We start from the raw sequence: 16,914 nt of genomic DNA, 5'->3' as shown, positions 1-16,914 counted from the left end.
GAGAGAGAGAGAGAGGGGGCAGTTCAGAGACTGTCAGAGAGTCTACACCATAGAGAGAGAGAGAGGGGGCAGTTCAGAGACTGTCAGAGAGTCTACACCATAGAGAGAGAGAGAGAGAGGGGGCAGTTCAGACTGTCAGAGAGTCTACACCATAGAGAGAGAGAGAGGGCAGTTCAGAGACTGTCAGAGAGTCTACACCATAGAGAGAGAGAGAGGGGGAGACTGTCAGAGAGTCTACACCATAGAGAGAGAGAGAGGGGGCAGTTCAGACTGTCAGAGAGTCTACACCATAGAGAGAGAGAGAGGGGGCAGTTCAGACTGTCAGAGAGTCTACACCATAGAGAGAGAGAGGGGGCAGTTCAGAGACTGTCAGAGAGTCTACACCAGACTGTCAGAGTCTACACCATAGAGAGAGAGAGGGGCAGTTCAGAGTGTCAGAGAGAGAGAGGGGCAGTTCAGAGACTGTCAGAGAGTCTACACCATAGAGAGAGAGAGAGACTGTCAGTTCATAGAGAGAAGAGAGAGTCTCCATAGAGAGAGAGAGAGGGGCAGTTCATGGTCAAAGTCTACACCATAGAGAGAGAGAGGGCAGTTCAGAGACTGTCAGAGAGTCTACACCATAGAGAGAGAGAGAGGGCATTCCCAGAGAGTCTACACCATAGAGAGAGAGAGAGGGCAGAGAGAGAGAGAGGGGGCAGTTCAGACTGTCAGAGAGTCTACACCATCAGAGGGGGCAGTTCAGAGACTGTCAGAGAGTCTACACCATAGAGAGCGAGGGGCACAGAAGTCACTCAGTTCAGACTGTCAGAGAGTCACACCATAAGAGAGAGAAAGGGGGCAGTTAACTGTGAGAGTCTACACCATAGAGAGAGAGGGGGCAGTTCAGAGACTGTCAGAGAGTCTACACCATAGAGAGAGAGGGGGCAGTTCAGACTGTCAGAGAGTCTACACCATAGAGAGAGAGAGAGAGGGCAGTTCAGAGAGTCTACACCATAGAGAGAGTGAGAGAGAGAGGGGGCAGTTCAGACTGTCAGAGAGTCTACACCATAGAGAGATACATTCAAAGATGTTCCATTGAATTCTATGGTAAACACACAGTAAAGTAATGACATGCAGAACGGATATGCATTCCCAACATGTCAATAGTGTTTCAGGGGATTAGTTTGAGCAAGGCGAGGCACAGAATCACTCATCTTGATCAAATAATAGTTGAAAATAACTTGAATACATAGTTATTTGATATGCAAGGAGATGTATAAATCAGTAATGAGGTGAAGTCTGACTGCAACGTAGTTGATCTCAAAGACCGTAAATACAGTCTGCACATAGTGAACACAGTCTGCACATAGTGAACACAGTCTGCACATAGTGAACTCAGTCTGCACATAGTGAACTCAGTCTGCACATAGTGAACTCAGTCTGCACATAGTGAACTCAGTCTGCACATAGTGAACTCAGTCTGCACATAGTGAACACAGTCTGCACATAGTGAACACAGTCTGCACATAGTGAACACAGTCTGCACATAGTGAACACAGTCTGCACATAGTGAACACAGTCTGCACATAGTGAACACAGTCTGCACATAGTGAACACAGTCTGCACATAGTGAACACAGTCTGCACATAGTGAACTCAGTCTGCACATAGTGAACACAGTCTGCACATAGTGAACACAGTCTGCACATAGTGAACACAGTCTGCACATAGTGAACTCAGTCTGCACATAGTGAACACAGTCTGCACATAGTGAACTCAGTCTGCACATAGTAAACTAATTCCCATATTCTACTACTCTTCAGCGCTCGGTTCTCTTAGCTTAGCACCAATGGTTCCATGTTATGTTAGAACCCTCTTAACTGTTAGCTTAGCACCAATAGTTCCATGTTCTGTTAGAACCCTCTGAACTGTTAGCTTAGCATTAATGGTTCCATGTTCTGTTAGAACCCTCTGAACTGTTAGCTTAGCACTAATGGTTCCATGTTCTGTTAGAACCCTCTGAACTGTTAGCTTAGCATCAATAGTTCCATGTTCTGTTAGAACCCTCTGAACTGTCACAGAACCATAAAACGTAGATATGGAATGATCTTAGGTCGTCTGTGACTTGATGTTCCATGGCCGGCATGCTGTCCTATCCTGGGCAACGGGTGGGGCAGTCATGACACGGTTGGGACTTGATGTTCCATGGCCGGCATGATGTCCTATCCTGGGCAACGGGTGGGGCAGTCATGACACGGTTGGGACTTGATTGACCTTTCTGTTCTATGATCTTTTAAAAGCACGTAGGCATGACTACCATCGCTTCCCAAATGGCACCCTAGCCATTACATATATTTGGGATGCGGTCTACATTTCTTTCAAATGAAGGTTTGAAGGGGGTAAACTACATGAAGAACATATTAATACATATATTATATATTATGTATATATTTTACTAAGACTGACCACAAATAAACGGTCCTTCACTGAGACGGAGAGGGCTGAAAACAGAATGGGTTCTATAATAGAACTCTAATGGTTCTGAATCATAGGGTGGGTTCTATAATATAACTTTAATGGTTCTGAATCATAGGGTGGGTTCTCTAATATTACTCTAATGTTTCTGAACCATAGGGTGGGTTCTGTAAGAGAACTCTAGTGGTTCTAGGGTTCTTCTGACTCTGTGCTCCTGTCTGGCTTCATAGTAACTGCTTGTCAGAGCTTCTGTCAAGTCGTTTCCCAACTGTTCCATCTGTATAGCATGTCAATAAAACACATTTTGTCTGGAGGATGTTTCTGACTGTTTTTCTGATTGTTAATACACATCTGACCAGCAGAGGGCAGACTATACCACAGCCTGCAACAGCCTCGTTTACTAGTACAATCTGGAAGTGGATGAAATAAATGGATACGTATATAGCCTCTTCATTTGGGCCTTAGCTCCTCAGTTAGTGTGATCATCTTTATAGATGTTGTGGTATTAATGGTGGATAAAGTGTCTGTCTGAGGCACTATGGGAGACAATAGGTCCAAGTCAGACCTACAGGGATGTTCCAAATGGACCCTACTGTATATCCTGCATGCACTAGCACACTATATAGGGAGTAGGGTGCCATGTAGTGCACTATATAGGGAATATGGTGCCGTGTAGTGCACTATATAGGGAATAGAGTGTCATTTGGAACACAAAAGGCCTAAATTAGACAGCACTTTAAATGAACCACAAGTTTTAGACGACTCACTAGTCAGACGACACTCTGCTACTGAACGGTGGGACAGTACAGGCTAGTCAGACGACACTCTGCCACTGAACGGTGGGACAGTACAGGCTAGTCAGACGACACTCTGCTACTGAACGGTGGGACAGTACAGGCTAGTCAGACGACACTCTGCTACTGAACGGTGGGACAGTACATGCTAGTCAGACGACACTCTGCTACTGAACGGTGGGACAGTACAGGCTGAGTGTCAGGGCCTGGTTGCATAACACCTCATGTTCATTTTCCCTCATTTTTTAAAATTTAATGTTTCCTTAACTTTAGTCAGTTGTGCAAAACATGTTTAATTAGCATTTCCTCCTTAAATAACAACGTAGGCTTTAGGACGTAGGCCTCAGGACGTAGGCTTCAGGATCTCACACGTGTGAAATTGTTGTAAATAACGTGAAGTATCTATAGGCATTATGAAGGCTTCGTTAAACTTTCCTAGTTGTTTATTTAGGGTTAGGGTTTCTTTCCATTCCAGCACTAATTGGTACATGCCTATACATCATTGGTAGGCCATCACCACATCTAATTTCACAGCGTGGAAAGGATTTGATTAAAGTGAAGGGTTTCATCCCAGAACTAAATACATTTGATTCAGAAAATGAATGAAAATGAACGTTGTCACAGCATCTCATCACAGTGAGAAAAAGGATTTGTTTAAGGCAGATCTGCCAGAAAACGTTGCCATGCTGACTGCAAGAATGTCCACCAGAGCTGTTGCTAGAGAATTACATTTTTATTTTCTCTACCATAAGCCGCCTCCAACGTCATTTTTGAGAATTTGGCGTCCGGGCTTCTTCACCTGCGAGATAGTCTGACACCAGCCACACGGACATCTGATGAGATTGTTTCAGTCTGTGATAAAGCCCTTTTGTGGAGTAAAACTCCTTCTGATCGGCTGGGCCTGGTTCCCCAGTGGGTGGGCCTGGTTCCCCAGTGGGTGGGCCTGGTTCCCCAGTGGGTGGGCCTGGTTCCCCAGTGGGTGGGCCTGGGTGGGCCTGGTTCCCCAGTTGGGCCCCCAGTGGGTGGGCCTGGTTCCCCAGTGGGTGGGCCTGTTCCCCAGTTGGGCCCCCAGTGGGTGGGCCTGGTTCCCCAGTGGGTGGGCCTGGTTCCCCAGTGGGTGGGCCTGGTTCCCCAGTGGGTGGGCCTGGTTCCCCAGTGGGTGGGCCTGGTTCCCCAGTGGGTGGGCCTGGTTCCCCAGTGGGTGGGCCTGGTTCCCCAGTGGGTGGGCCTGGTTCCCCAGTGGGTGGGCCTGGCAGTGGGTGGGCCTGGTTCCCCAGTGGGTGGGCCTGGTTCCCCAGTGGGTGGGCCTGGCCTGGGCCTGGTTCCCCAGTGGGTGGGCCTGGTTCCCCAGTGGGTGGGGTTCCCAGTGGTGGGCCTGGTTCCCAGTGGGTTCCCCAGTGGGTGGGCCTGGTTCCCCAGTGGGTGGGCCTGGTTCCCCAGTGGGTGGGCCTGGTTCCCAGTGGGTGGGCCTGGTTCCCCAGTGGGTGGGCCTGGTTCCCAGTGGGTGGGCCTGGTTCCCCAGTGGGTGGGGTTCCCCAGTGGGTGGGCCTGGTTCCCCAGTTCCCCAGTGGGTGGGCCTGGTTCCCCAGTGCCTGGGCCTGGTTCCCCAGTGGGTGGGCCTGGTTCCCCAGTGGCTGGGCCTGGTTCCCCAGTGGGTGGGCCTGGTTCCCCAGTGGGTGGGCCTGGTTCCCCAGTGGGTGGGCCTGGTTCCCCAGTGGGTGGGCCTGGTTCCCCAGTGGGTGGGCCTGGTTCCCCAGTGGGTGGGCCTGGTTCCCCAGTGGGTGGGCCTGGTTCCCCAGTGGGTGGGCCTGGTTCCCCAGTGGGTGGGCCTGGTTCCCCAGTGGGTGGGCCTGGTTCCCCAGTGGGTGGGCTCTACCCTGTCATGACAAATCCATAGTTAAGCGCCTAATGAATTCATTTCAATTAACTAATTTCCTTATAGTACATCAGAACAGCCTAACCTAGATTTGGATGAGAACTTCTACTTCGATAAGTCAGACGTGAAAGACATATCGACTATTTCGGGCCAGGTCCACATCCCCGACACTCGAAGGAGGAAGAGACGGATGGTGCTATAGAGGCCGGCATGCGGGATACCTGAAGAGACTACTTCGGAGAGTGGAGAAATCGCCTTTACCCTCCGTTCTATTGGCAAACGTGCAATCACTGGAGAATAAACTGGATGAGCTCTGTTTGAGACTATCCTATCAAAGTGATCTGACGAAATCTAATGTAAATATATATCTAGCTGTTTTTTTTATAGATCGGCAGGACAGAACGGTGGTGTCGGGGCAGTTCAGGGGAGGGGGGGTGTGTGTCTCTTTAACAAGAACTGGTCTCTAATATTAAGGAAGTCTCGAGGTTCTGCTCGCCTGAGTTTTAAAATATTTTTTTTCACCTTTATTTAACCAGGTTGGACAGTTGAGAACAAGTTCTCATTTACAACTGGAGCAAAATAAATAAAATAACCGCCCATCCAACTACCTCATCCCCATACTATTTACAGATGAGCTATGTAGAATCGTGACCAAAAGTTTTGAGAATGACACAAAAATGTATTTCCACAGAGTTTGCTGCTTCAGTGTCTTTAGATATTTATGTCAGATGTTACTATGGATACTGAAGTATAATTACAAGCATTTCATACATGTCAAAGGCTTTTATTGACAATTACATGAAGTTGATGCAAAGAGTCAATATTTGCGGTGTTGACCCTTCTTTTTCAAGACCTCTGCAATCCGCCCTGGCATGCTGTCAATTATCTTCTGGGCCACATCCTGACTGATGGCAGCCCATTCTTGCATAATCAATGCTTGGAGTTTGTCAGCATTGGTGGGGTTTTGTTTGTCCACCCGCCTCTTGAGGTTTGACCACAAGTTCTCAATGGGATTAAGCTCTGGGGAGTTTCCTGGCCATGGATCTTCTCCGGATAAGCTTTTTTTCCGGATGCCCCAAACAATTGGAAAGGGGATTCATCAGAGAAAATAACTTTACCCCAGTCCTCAGCAGTCCAATACCTGTACCTTTTGCAGAGTATCAGTCTGTCCCTGATGTTTTCCTGGAGAGAAGTGGCTTCTTTGTTGGCCTTCTTGACACCAGGCCATCCTCCAAAAGTCTTCGCCTCACTGTGCGTGCAGATGCACTCACACCTGCCTGCTGCCATTCCCGAGCAAGCTCTGTACTGGTGGTGCCCCGATCCCGCAGCTGAATCAACTGTAGGAGTCGGCCCTGGCTCTTGCCTGACTTTCTTGGGCACCCTGAAGCCTTCTTCACAACAATTGAACCGCTCTCCTTGAAGTTCTTGATCATCCGATAAATGGTTGATTTAGGTGCAATCTTACTGGCAGGTAAGGTAACCATGGTTGACAGAGGAATAACAATGATTCCAAGCACCACCCTCCTTTTGAAGCTTCCAGTCTGTTATTCAAACTCAATCAGCATGACGGAGTGATCTCCAGCCTTGTCCTCATCAACACTCACACCTGTGTTAACGAGAGAATCACTGACATGATGTCAGCTGGTCCTTTTGTGGCAGGGCTGAAATGCAGTGGAATTTTTTTGGGGGGGGATTCAGTTCATTTGCATGGCAAATAGGGACTTTGCAATTTATCTGATTATTATTCATGGAGACTTCATACCTGTAGTGTAAATATTTTTGCAGTATTTCCTTTATAACCTTTTTAATGACATCACAAAATAACAACTAATTAGTATAATTAATTACTATAGATCATCACTGACCATTCATTCCTAAATTAGAAATATTGTCCCCGGATTATTTTTTTGAACATGTCAGAGATTCAGCAGGAAAAAGTATGTTGATTTTGGAAAGCATCTCTTCTCCATTAATTTACGACACGTGTGAGCTGTCAAACCGTCCCAGTTCCCTCCTACCCACTTCTGTGGGTGAGAGAAGTCTGGTTACTATCAACCATAGCCAAGATGATCTGACCCATTCGACTCCTGACATGACAGTCATGACAGTTGTGAAATAAGTTATAGTAGTGGTAGTGTCTGGTTATAGTAGTGGTCGTGACTGGTTATAGTAGTGGTAGTGTCTGGTTATAGTAGTGGTCGTGTCTGGTTATAGTAGTGGTAGTGACTGGTTATAGTTGTAGTAGTGGTAGTGTCTGGTTATAGTAGTGGTCGTGACTGGTTATAGTAGTGGTAGTGACTGGTTATAGTTATAGTAGTGGTAGTGTCTGGTTATAGTTATAGTAGTGGTAGTGTCTGGTTATAGTTATAGTAGTGGTAGTGTCTGGTTATAGTTATAGTAGTGGTAGTGACTGGTTATAGTAGTGGTAGTGTCTGGTTATAGTTATAGTAGTGGTAGTGTCTGGTTATAGTTATAGTAGTGGTAGTGACTGGTTATAGTTATAGTAGTGGTAGTGTCTGGTTATAGTTATAGTAGTGGTAGTGACTGGTTATAGTAGTGGTAGTGTCTGGTTATAGTTATAGTAGTGGTAGTGTCTGGTTATAGTTATAGTAGTGGTAGTGACTGGTTATGGTAGTGGTAGTGACTAGTTATAGTTATAGTAGTGGTAGTGACTGGTTATAGTAGTGGTAGTGACTTGTTATAGTAATGGTAGTGACTGGTTATAGTAGTGGTAGTGACTGGTTATAGTTATAGTAGTGGTAGTGACTGGTTATAGTAGTGGTAGTGACTGGTTATAGTAGTGGTAGTGACTGGTTATAGTAGTGGTAGTGACTGGTTATATATAGTAGTGGTAGTGACTGGTTATAGTAGTGGTAGTGACTGGTTATAGTGACTGGTTATAGTTATAGTAGTGGTAGTGACTGGTTATAGTTATAGTAGTGGTAGTGACTGGTTATAGTAGTGGTAGTGACTGGTTATAGTTATAGTAGTGGTAGTGACTGGTTATAGTAGTGGTAGTGACTGGTTATAGTTATAGTAGTGGTAGTGACTGGTTATAGTAGTGGTAGTGACTGGTTATAGTAGTGGTAGTGACTGGTTATAGTAGTGGTAGTGACTGGTTATAGTAGTGGTAGTGACTGGTTATAGTAGTGGTAGTGACTGGTTATAGTAGTGGTAGTGACTGGTTATAGTTATAGTAGTGGTAGTGACTGGTTATAGTTATAGTAGTGGTAGTGACTGGTTATAGTAGTGGTAGTGACTGGTTATAGTTATAGTAGTGGTAGTGACTGGTTATTAGTATAGTGGTAGTAGTGGTAGTGACTGGTTATAGTTATAGTAGTGGTAGTGACTGGTTATAGTAGTGGTAGTGACTTGTTATAGTAATGGTAGTGACTGGTTATAGTAGTGGTAGTGACTGGTTATAGTAGTGGTAGTAACTGGTTATAGTTATAGTAGTGGTAGTGACTGGTTATAGTTATAGTAGTGGTAGTGACTGGTTATAATAATGGTAGTGACTGGTTATAGTAGTGGTAGTGACTGGTTATAGTTATAGTAGTGGTAGTGACTGGTTATAGTTATAGTAGTGGTAGTGACTGGTTATAATAGTGGTAGTGACTGGTTATAGTAGTGGTAGTGACTGGTTATAATAGTGGTAGTGACTGGTTATAGTTATAGTAGTGGTAGTGACTGGTTATAGTAGTGGTAGTGTCTGGTTATAGTTATAGTAGTGGTAGTGACTGGTTATAGTAGTGGTAGTGACTGGTTATAGTTATAGTAGTGGTAGTGACTGGTTATAGTAGTGGTAGTGACTGGTTATAGTAGTGGTAGTGACTGGTTATAGTTATAGTAGTGGTAGTGACTGGTTATAGTTATAGTAGTGGTAGTGACTGGTTATATTTATAGTAGTGGTAGTGACTGGTTATAGTTATAGTAGTGGTAGTGACTGGTTATAGTAGTGGTAGTGACTGGTTATAGTTATAGTAGTGGTAGTGACTGGTTATAGTAGTGGTAGTGACTGGTTATAGTAGTGGTAGTGACTGGTTATAGTAGTGGTAGTGACTGGTTATAGTTATAGTAGTGGTAGTGACTGGTTATAGTAGTGGTAGTGACTGGTAGTGACTGGTTATGGTATATTTATAGTAGTGGTAGTGACTGGTTATAGTAGTGGTAGTGACTGGTTATAGTTATAGTAGTGGTAGTGACTGGTTATAGTAGTGGTAGTGACTGGTTATAGTTATAGTAGTGGTAGTGACTGGTTATAATAGTGGTAGTGACTGGTTATAGTTATAGTAGTGGTAGTGACTGGTTATAGTAGTGGTAGTGACTGGTTATAGTAGTGGTAGTGACTGGTTATAGTTATAGTAGTGGTAGTGACTGGTTATAGTTATAGTGACTGGTAGTAGTGGTAGTGACTGGTTATAGTTAGTGACTAGTTATAGTAGTGGTAGTGACTAGTTATAGTAGTGGTAGTGACTGGTTATAGTAGTGGTAGTGACTGGTTATAGTTATAGTAGTGGTAGTGACTGGTTATAGTTATAGTAGTGGTAGTGACTGGTTATAGTTATAGTAGTGGTAGTGACTGTAATGGTAGTGACTGGTTATAGTAGTGGTAGTGACTGGTTATAGTAGTGGTAGTGACTGGTTATAGTTATAGTAGTGGTAGTGACTGGTTATAGTTATAGTAGTGGTAGTGACTGGTTATAGTAGTGGTAGTGACTGGTTATAGTAGTGGTAGTGACTGGTTATAGTAGTGGTAGTGACTGGTTATAGTAGTGGTAGTGACTGGTTATAGTTATAGTAGTGGTAGTGACTGGTTATAGTAGTGGTAGTGACTGGTTATAGTAGTGGTAGTGACTGGTTATAGTTATAGTAGTGGTAGTGACTGGTTATAGTTATAGTAGTGGTAGTGACTGGTTATAGTAGTGGTAGTGACTGGTTATAGTTATAGTAGTGGTAGTGACTGGTTATAGTAGTGGTAGTGACTGGTTATAGTTATAGTAGTGGTAGTGACTGGTTATAGTAGTGGTAGTGACTGGTTATAGTTATAGTAGTGGTAGTGACTGGTTATAGTAGTGGTAGTGACTGGTTATAGTAGTGGTAGTAACTGGTTATAGTTATAGTAGTGGTAGTGACTGGTTATAGTTATAGTAGTGGTAGTGACTGGTTATAATAATGGTAGTGACTGGATATAGTAGTGGTAGTGACTGGTTATAATAGTGGTAGTGACTGGTTATAGTAGTGGTAGTGACTGGTTATAGTTATAGTAGTGGTAGTGACTCGTTATGGTAGTGGTAGTGTCTGGTTATAGTTATAGTAGTGGTAGTGACTGGTTATAGTTATAGTAGTGGTAGTGACTGGTTATAGTTATAGTAGTGGTAGTGACTGGTTATAGTAGTGGTAGTGACTGGTTATAGTTATAGTAGTGGTAGTGACTGGTTATAGTAGTGGTAGTGACTGGTTATAGTAGTGGTAGTGACTGGTTATAGTTATAGTAGTGGTAGTGTCTGGTTATAGTTATACTGGTTATAGTAGTGGTAGTGACTGGTTATATTTATAGTAGTGGTAGTGACTGGTTATAGTTATAGTAGTGGTAGTGACTGGTTATAGTAGTGGTAGTGACTGGTTATAGTTATAGTAGTGGTAGTGACTGGTTATATTTATAGTAGTGGTAGTGACTGGTTATAGTTATGGTAGTGGTAGTGACTGGTTATAGTTATAGTAGTGGTAGTGACTGGTTATAGTAATGGTAGTGACTGGTTATAGTAATGGTAGTGACTGGTTATAGTAGTGGTAGTAACTGGTTATAGTTATAGTAGTGGTAGTGACTGGTTATAGTTATAGTAGTGGTAGTGTCTGGTTATAGTAATGGTAGTGACTGGTTATAGTAGTGGTAGTAACTGGTTATAGTGGTAGTGACTGGTTATGGTAGTGACTGGTTATAGTTATGGTAGTGGTAGTGACTGGTTATAGTTAGAGTTATGGTAGTGACTGGTTATAGTAGTGGTAGTGACTGGTTATAGTTATGGTAGTGGTAGTGACTGGTTATAGTAGTGGTAGTGACTGGTTATAGTAGTGGTAGTGACTGGTTATAGTAGTGGTAGTGACTGGTTATAGTTATAGTAGTGGTAGTGACTGGTTATAGTAGTGGTAGTGACTGGTTATAGTTATAGTAGTGGTAGTGACTGGTTATAGTTATAGTAGTGGTAGTGACTGGTTATAGTAGTGGTAGTGACTGGTTATAGTTATAGTAGTGGTAGTGACTGGTTATAGTTATAGTAGTGGTAGTGACTGGTTATAGTTATAGTAGTGGTAGTGACTGGTTATAGTAGTGGTAGTGACTGGTTATAGTAATGGTAGTGACTGGTTATAGTAGTGGTAGTGACTGGTTATAGTAGTGGTAGTGACTGGTTATAGTAGTGGTAGTGACTGGTTATAGTAGTGGTAGTGACTGGTTATAGTAGTGGTAGTGACTGGTTATAGTAGTGGTAGTGACTGGTTATAGTAGTGGTAGTGACTGGTTATAGTTATAGTAGTGGTAGTGACTGGTTATAGTAGTGGTAGTGACTGGTTATAGTTATAGTAGTGGTAGTGACTGGTTATAGTTATAGTAGTGGTAGTGACTGGTTATAGTTATAGTAGTGGTAGTGACTGGTTATAGTTATAGTAGTGGTAGTGACTGGTTATAGTTATAGTATAGTAGTGGTAGTGACTGGTTATAATAATGGTAGTGACTGGATATAGTAGTGGTAGTGACTGGTTATAATAGTGGTAGTGACTGGTTATAGTAGTGGTAGTAACTGGTTATAGTTATAGTAGTGGTAGTGACTGGTTATAATAGTGGTAGTGACTGGTTATAGTTATAGTAGTGGTAGTGACTGGTTATAATAGTGGTAGTGACTGGTTATAGTTATAGTAGTGGTAGTGACTGGTTATAGTAGTGGTAGTGACTGGTTATAGTTATATAGTAGTGGTAGTGACTGGTTATAGTAGTAGTGGTAGTGACTGGTTATAGTAGTGGTAGTGACTGGTTATAGTAGTGGTAGTGACTGGTTATAGTAGTGGTAGTGACTGGTTATAGTAGTGGTAGTGACTGGTTATAGTAGTGGTAGTGACTGGTTATAGTAGTGGTAGTGACTGGTTATAGTTATAGTAGTGGTAGTGACTGGTTATATTTATAGTAGTGGTAGTGACTGGTTATAGTTATAGTAGTGGTAGTGACTGGTTATAGTAGTGGTAGTGACTGGTTATAGTTATAGTAGTGGTAGTGACTGGTTATAGTTATAGTAGTGGTAGTGACTGGTTATAGTTATGGTAGTGGTAGTGACTGGTTATAGTTATAGTAGTGGTAGTGACTGGTTATAGTAATGGTAGTGACTGGTTATAGTAATGGTAGTGACTGGTTATAGTAGTGGTAGTAACTGGTTATAGTTATAGTAGTGGTAGTGACTAGTAGTTATGACTGGTTATAGTAGTGGTAGTGTCTGGTTATAGTAGTGGTAGTGACTGGTTATAGTAGTGGTAGTGACTGGTTATAGTTATAGTAGTGGTAGTGACTGGTTATAGTTATAGTAGTGGTAGTGTCTGGTTATAGGTTATAGTAGTGGTAGTGACTGTTATAGTTATAGTAGTGGTAGTGACTGGTTATAGTTATAGTAGTGGTAGTGACTGGTTATAGTAGTGGTAGTGACTGGTTATAGTTTAGTAGTGGTAGTGACTGGTTATAGTAGTAGTGGTAGTAACTGGTTATAGTTATAGTAGTGGTAGTGACTGGTTATAGTTATAGTAGTGGTAGTGACTGGTTATAGTTATAGTAGTGGTAGTGACTGGTTATAGTTATAGTAGTGGTAGTGACTGGTTATAGTAATGGTAGTGACTGGTTATAGTTATAGTAGTGGTAGTGACTGGTTATAGTAGTGGTAGTGACTGGTTATAGTAGTGGTAGTGACTGGTTATAGTTATAGTAGTGGTAGTGACTGGTTATAGTTATAGTAGTGGTAGTGACTGGTTATAGTAGTGGTAGTGACTGGTTATAGTAGTGGTAGTGACTGGTTATAGTTATAGTAGTGGTAGTGTCTGGTTATAGTTATAGTAGTGGTAGTGACTGGTTATAGTAGTGGTAGTGACTGGTTATAGTAGTAGTGGTAGTGACTGGTATATAGTTATAGTAGTGGTAGTGACTGGTTATAGTAGTGTAGTAGTGACTGGTTATAGTTATAGTAGTGGTAGTGACTGGTTATAATAGTGGTAGTGACTGGTTATAGTTATAGTAGTGGTAGTGACTGGTTGGTAGTTATAGTAGTGGTAGTGACTGGTTATAGTAGTGGTAGTGACTGGTTATAGTAGTGGTAGTGACTGGTTATAGTAGTGGTAGTGACTGGTTATAGTAGTGGTAGTGACTGGTTATAGTAGTGGTAGTGACTAGTTATAGTAGTGGTAGTGACTGGTTATAGTAGTGGTAGTGTCTGGTTATAGTTATAGTAGTGGTAGTGACTGGTTATAGTAGTGGTAGTGACTGGTTATAGTAGTGGTAGTGACTGGTTATAGTTATAGTAGTGGTAGTGACTGGTTATAGTTATAGTAGTGGTAGTGACTGGTTATAGTTATAGTAGTGGTAGTGACTGGTTATAGTTATAGTAGTGGTAGTGACTGGTTATAGTTATAGTAGTGGTAGTGACTGGTTATAGTTATAGTAGTGGTAGTGACTGGTTATAGTTATGGTAGTGACTGGTTATAGTAGTGGTAGTGACTGGTTATAGTTATAGTAGTGGTAGTGACTGGTTATAGTAGTGGTAGTGACTGGTTATAGTAGTGTACTGGTTATAGTTATAGTAGTGGTAGTGACTGGTTATAGTTATAGTAGTGGTAGTGACTGGTTATAGTAGTGGTAGTGACTGGTTATAGTAGTGGTAGTGACTGGTTATAGTTATAGTAGTGGTAGTGACTGGTTATAGTTATAGTAGTGGTAGTGACTGGTTATAGTAGTGGTAGTGACTGGTTATAGTAGTGGTAGTGACTGGTTATAGTAGTGGTAGTGACTGGTTATAGTAGTGGTAGTGACTGGTTATAGTAGTGGTAGTGACTGGTTATAGTAGTGGTAGTGACTGGTTATAGTTATAGTAGTGGTAGTGACTGGTTATATTTATAGTAGTGGTAGTGACTGGTTATATTTATAGTAGTGGTAGTGACTGGTTATAATAGTGGTAGTGACTGGTTATAGTAATGGTAGTGGTAGTGACTGGTTATAGTTATAGTAGTGGTAGTGACTGGTTATAGTTATAGTAGTGGTAGTGACTGGTTATAGTAGTGGTAGTGACTGGTTATAATAGTGGTAGTGACTGGTTATAGTTATAGTAGTGGTAGTGACTGGTTATATTTATAGTAGTGGTAGTGACTGGTTATAATAGTGGTAGTGACTGGTTATAGTTATAGTAGTGGTAGTGACTGGTTATAGTAGTGGTAGTGTCTGGTTATAGTTATAGTAGTGGTAGTGACTGGTTATAGTAGTGGTAGTGACTGGTTATAGTAGTGGTAGTGACTGGTTATAGTAGTGGTAGTGTCTGATTATAGTAGTGGTAGTGACTGGTTATAGTTATAGTAGTGGTAGTGACTGGTTATAGTTATAGTAGTGGTAGTGTCTGGTTATAGTTATAGTAGTGGTAGTGACTGGTTATAGTTATAGTAGTGACTGGTTATAGTAGTGGTAGTGACTGGTTATAGTTGTAGTAGTGGTAGTGTCTGGTTATAGTAGTGGTCGTGACTGGTTATAGTAGTGGTAGTGACTGGTTATAGTAGTGGTAGTGTCTGGTTATAGTTATAGTAGTGGTAGTGACTGGTTATAGTAATGGTAGTGACTGGTTATAATAGTGGTAGTGACTGGTTTATAGTGACTGGTTATAGTGGTAGTGACTGGTTATAGTTATAGTAGTGGTAGTGACTGGTTATATTTATAGTAGTGGTAGTGACTGGTTATAGTAGTGGTAGTGACTGGTTATAGTAGTGGTAGTGACTGGTTATAGTTATAGTAGTGGTAGTGACTGGTTATAATAGTGGTAGTGACTGGTTATAGTTATAGTAGTGGTAGTGACTGGTTATAGTTATAGTAGTGGTAGTGACTGGTTATAGTTATAGTGGTAGTGACTGGTTATAGTAGTGGTAGTGACTGGTTATAGTTATAGTAGTGGTAGTGTCTGGTTATAGTTATAGTAGTGGTAGTGACTGGTTATAGTAGTGGTAGTGACTGGTTATAGTAGTGGTAGTGACTGGTTATAGTTAGTGGTAGTGACTGGTTATAGTTATAGTAGTGGTAGTGACTGGTTATAGTAGTGGTAGTGACTGGTTATAGTTATAGTAGTGGTAGTGACTGGTTATAGTTATAGTAGTGGTAGTGACTGGTTATAGTTATAGTAGTGGTAGTGACTGGTTATAGTAGTGGTAGTGACTGTTATAGTTATAGTAGTGGTAGTGACTGGTTATAGTTTTAGTGGTAGTGACTGGTTATAGTAGTGGTAGTGACTGGTTATAGTAGTGGTAGTGACTGGTTATAGTTATAGTAGTGGTAGTGACTGGTTATATTTATAGTAGTGGTAGTGACTGGTTATAGTAGTGGTAGTGACTGGTTATAGTAGTGGTAGTGACTGGTTATAGTTATAGTAGTGGTAGTGACTGGTTATAGTAGTAGTGGTAGTGACTGGTTATAGTTATAGTAGTGGTAGTGACTGGTTATAGTAGTGGTAGTGACTGGTTATAGTTATAGTAGTGGTAGTGTCTGGTTATAGTTATAGTAGTGGTAGTGACTGGTTATAGTTATAGTAGTGACTGGTTATAGTAGTGGTAGTGACTGGTTATAGTTGTAGTAGTGGTAGTGTCTGGTTATAGTAGTGGTAGTGACTGGTTATAGTAGTGGTAGTGACTGGTTATAGTAGTGGTAGTGGTAGTAACTGGTTATAGTTATAGTAATGGTAGTGACTGGTTATAGTTGTAGTAGTGGTAGTGTCTGGTTATAGTAGTGGTCGTGACTGGTTATAGTAGTGGTAGTGACTGGTTATAGTAGTGGTAGTGTCTGGTTATAGTTATAGTAGTGGTAGTGACTGGTTATAGTAATGGTAGTGACTGGTTATAGTTATAATAGTGGTAGTGACTGGTTATAGTAGTGGTAGTGACTGGTTATAGTAGTGGTAGTGGTAGTAACTGGTTATAGTTATAGTAATGGTAGTGACTGGTTATAGTTATAGTAGTGGTAGTAACTGGTTATAGTTATAGTAGTAGTAGTGACTGGTTATAGTTATAGTAGTGGTAGTGACTGGTTATAGTTATATTAGTGACTGGTTATAGTTATAGTAGTGGTAGTGACTGGTTATAATAGTGGTAGTGACTGGTTATAGTTATAGTAGTGGTAGTGACTGGTTATAATAGTGGTAGTGACTGGTTATAGTAGTGGTAGTGACTGGTTATAGTAGTGGTAGTGACTGGTTATAGTTGTAGTAGTGGTAGTGTCTGGTTATAGTACTGGTAGTGACTTGTTGTACAGCACTTTGAGATATCAGCTGATGTAGTGACTGGTTTATATAATAAGTGATTTGTTTAGTTGATAGAGTGGAGTGTCTGGTTATAGTAGTGGTAGTGACTGGTTATAGTTATAGTAGTGGTAGTGACTGGTTATAGTTATAGTAGTGGTAGTGTCTGGTTAAAGTTATAGTAGTGGTAGTAACTGGTTATAGTTATAGTAGTGGTTGTGACTGGTTATAGTTATAGTAGTGGTAGTGACTGGTTATAGTTATAGTAATGGTAGTGA

This window comes from Oncorhynchus nerka, linkage group LG24, assembly GCF_034236695.1.
Source record: "Oncorhynchus nerka isolate Pitt River linkage group LG24, Oner_Uvic_2.0, whole genome shotgun sequence".
NCBI lineage: Eukaryota > Metazoa > Chordata > Actinopteri > Salmoniformes > Salmonidae > Oncorhynchus > Oncorhynchus nerka.
This window is presented reverse-complemented; position numbering follows the sequence as displayed.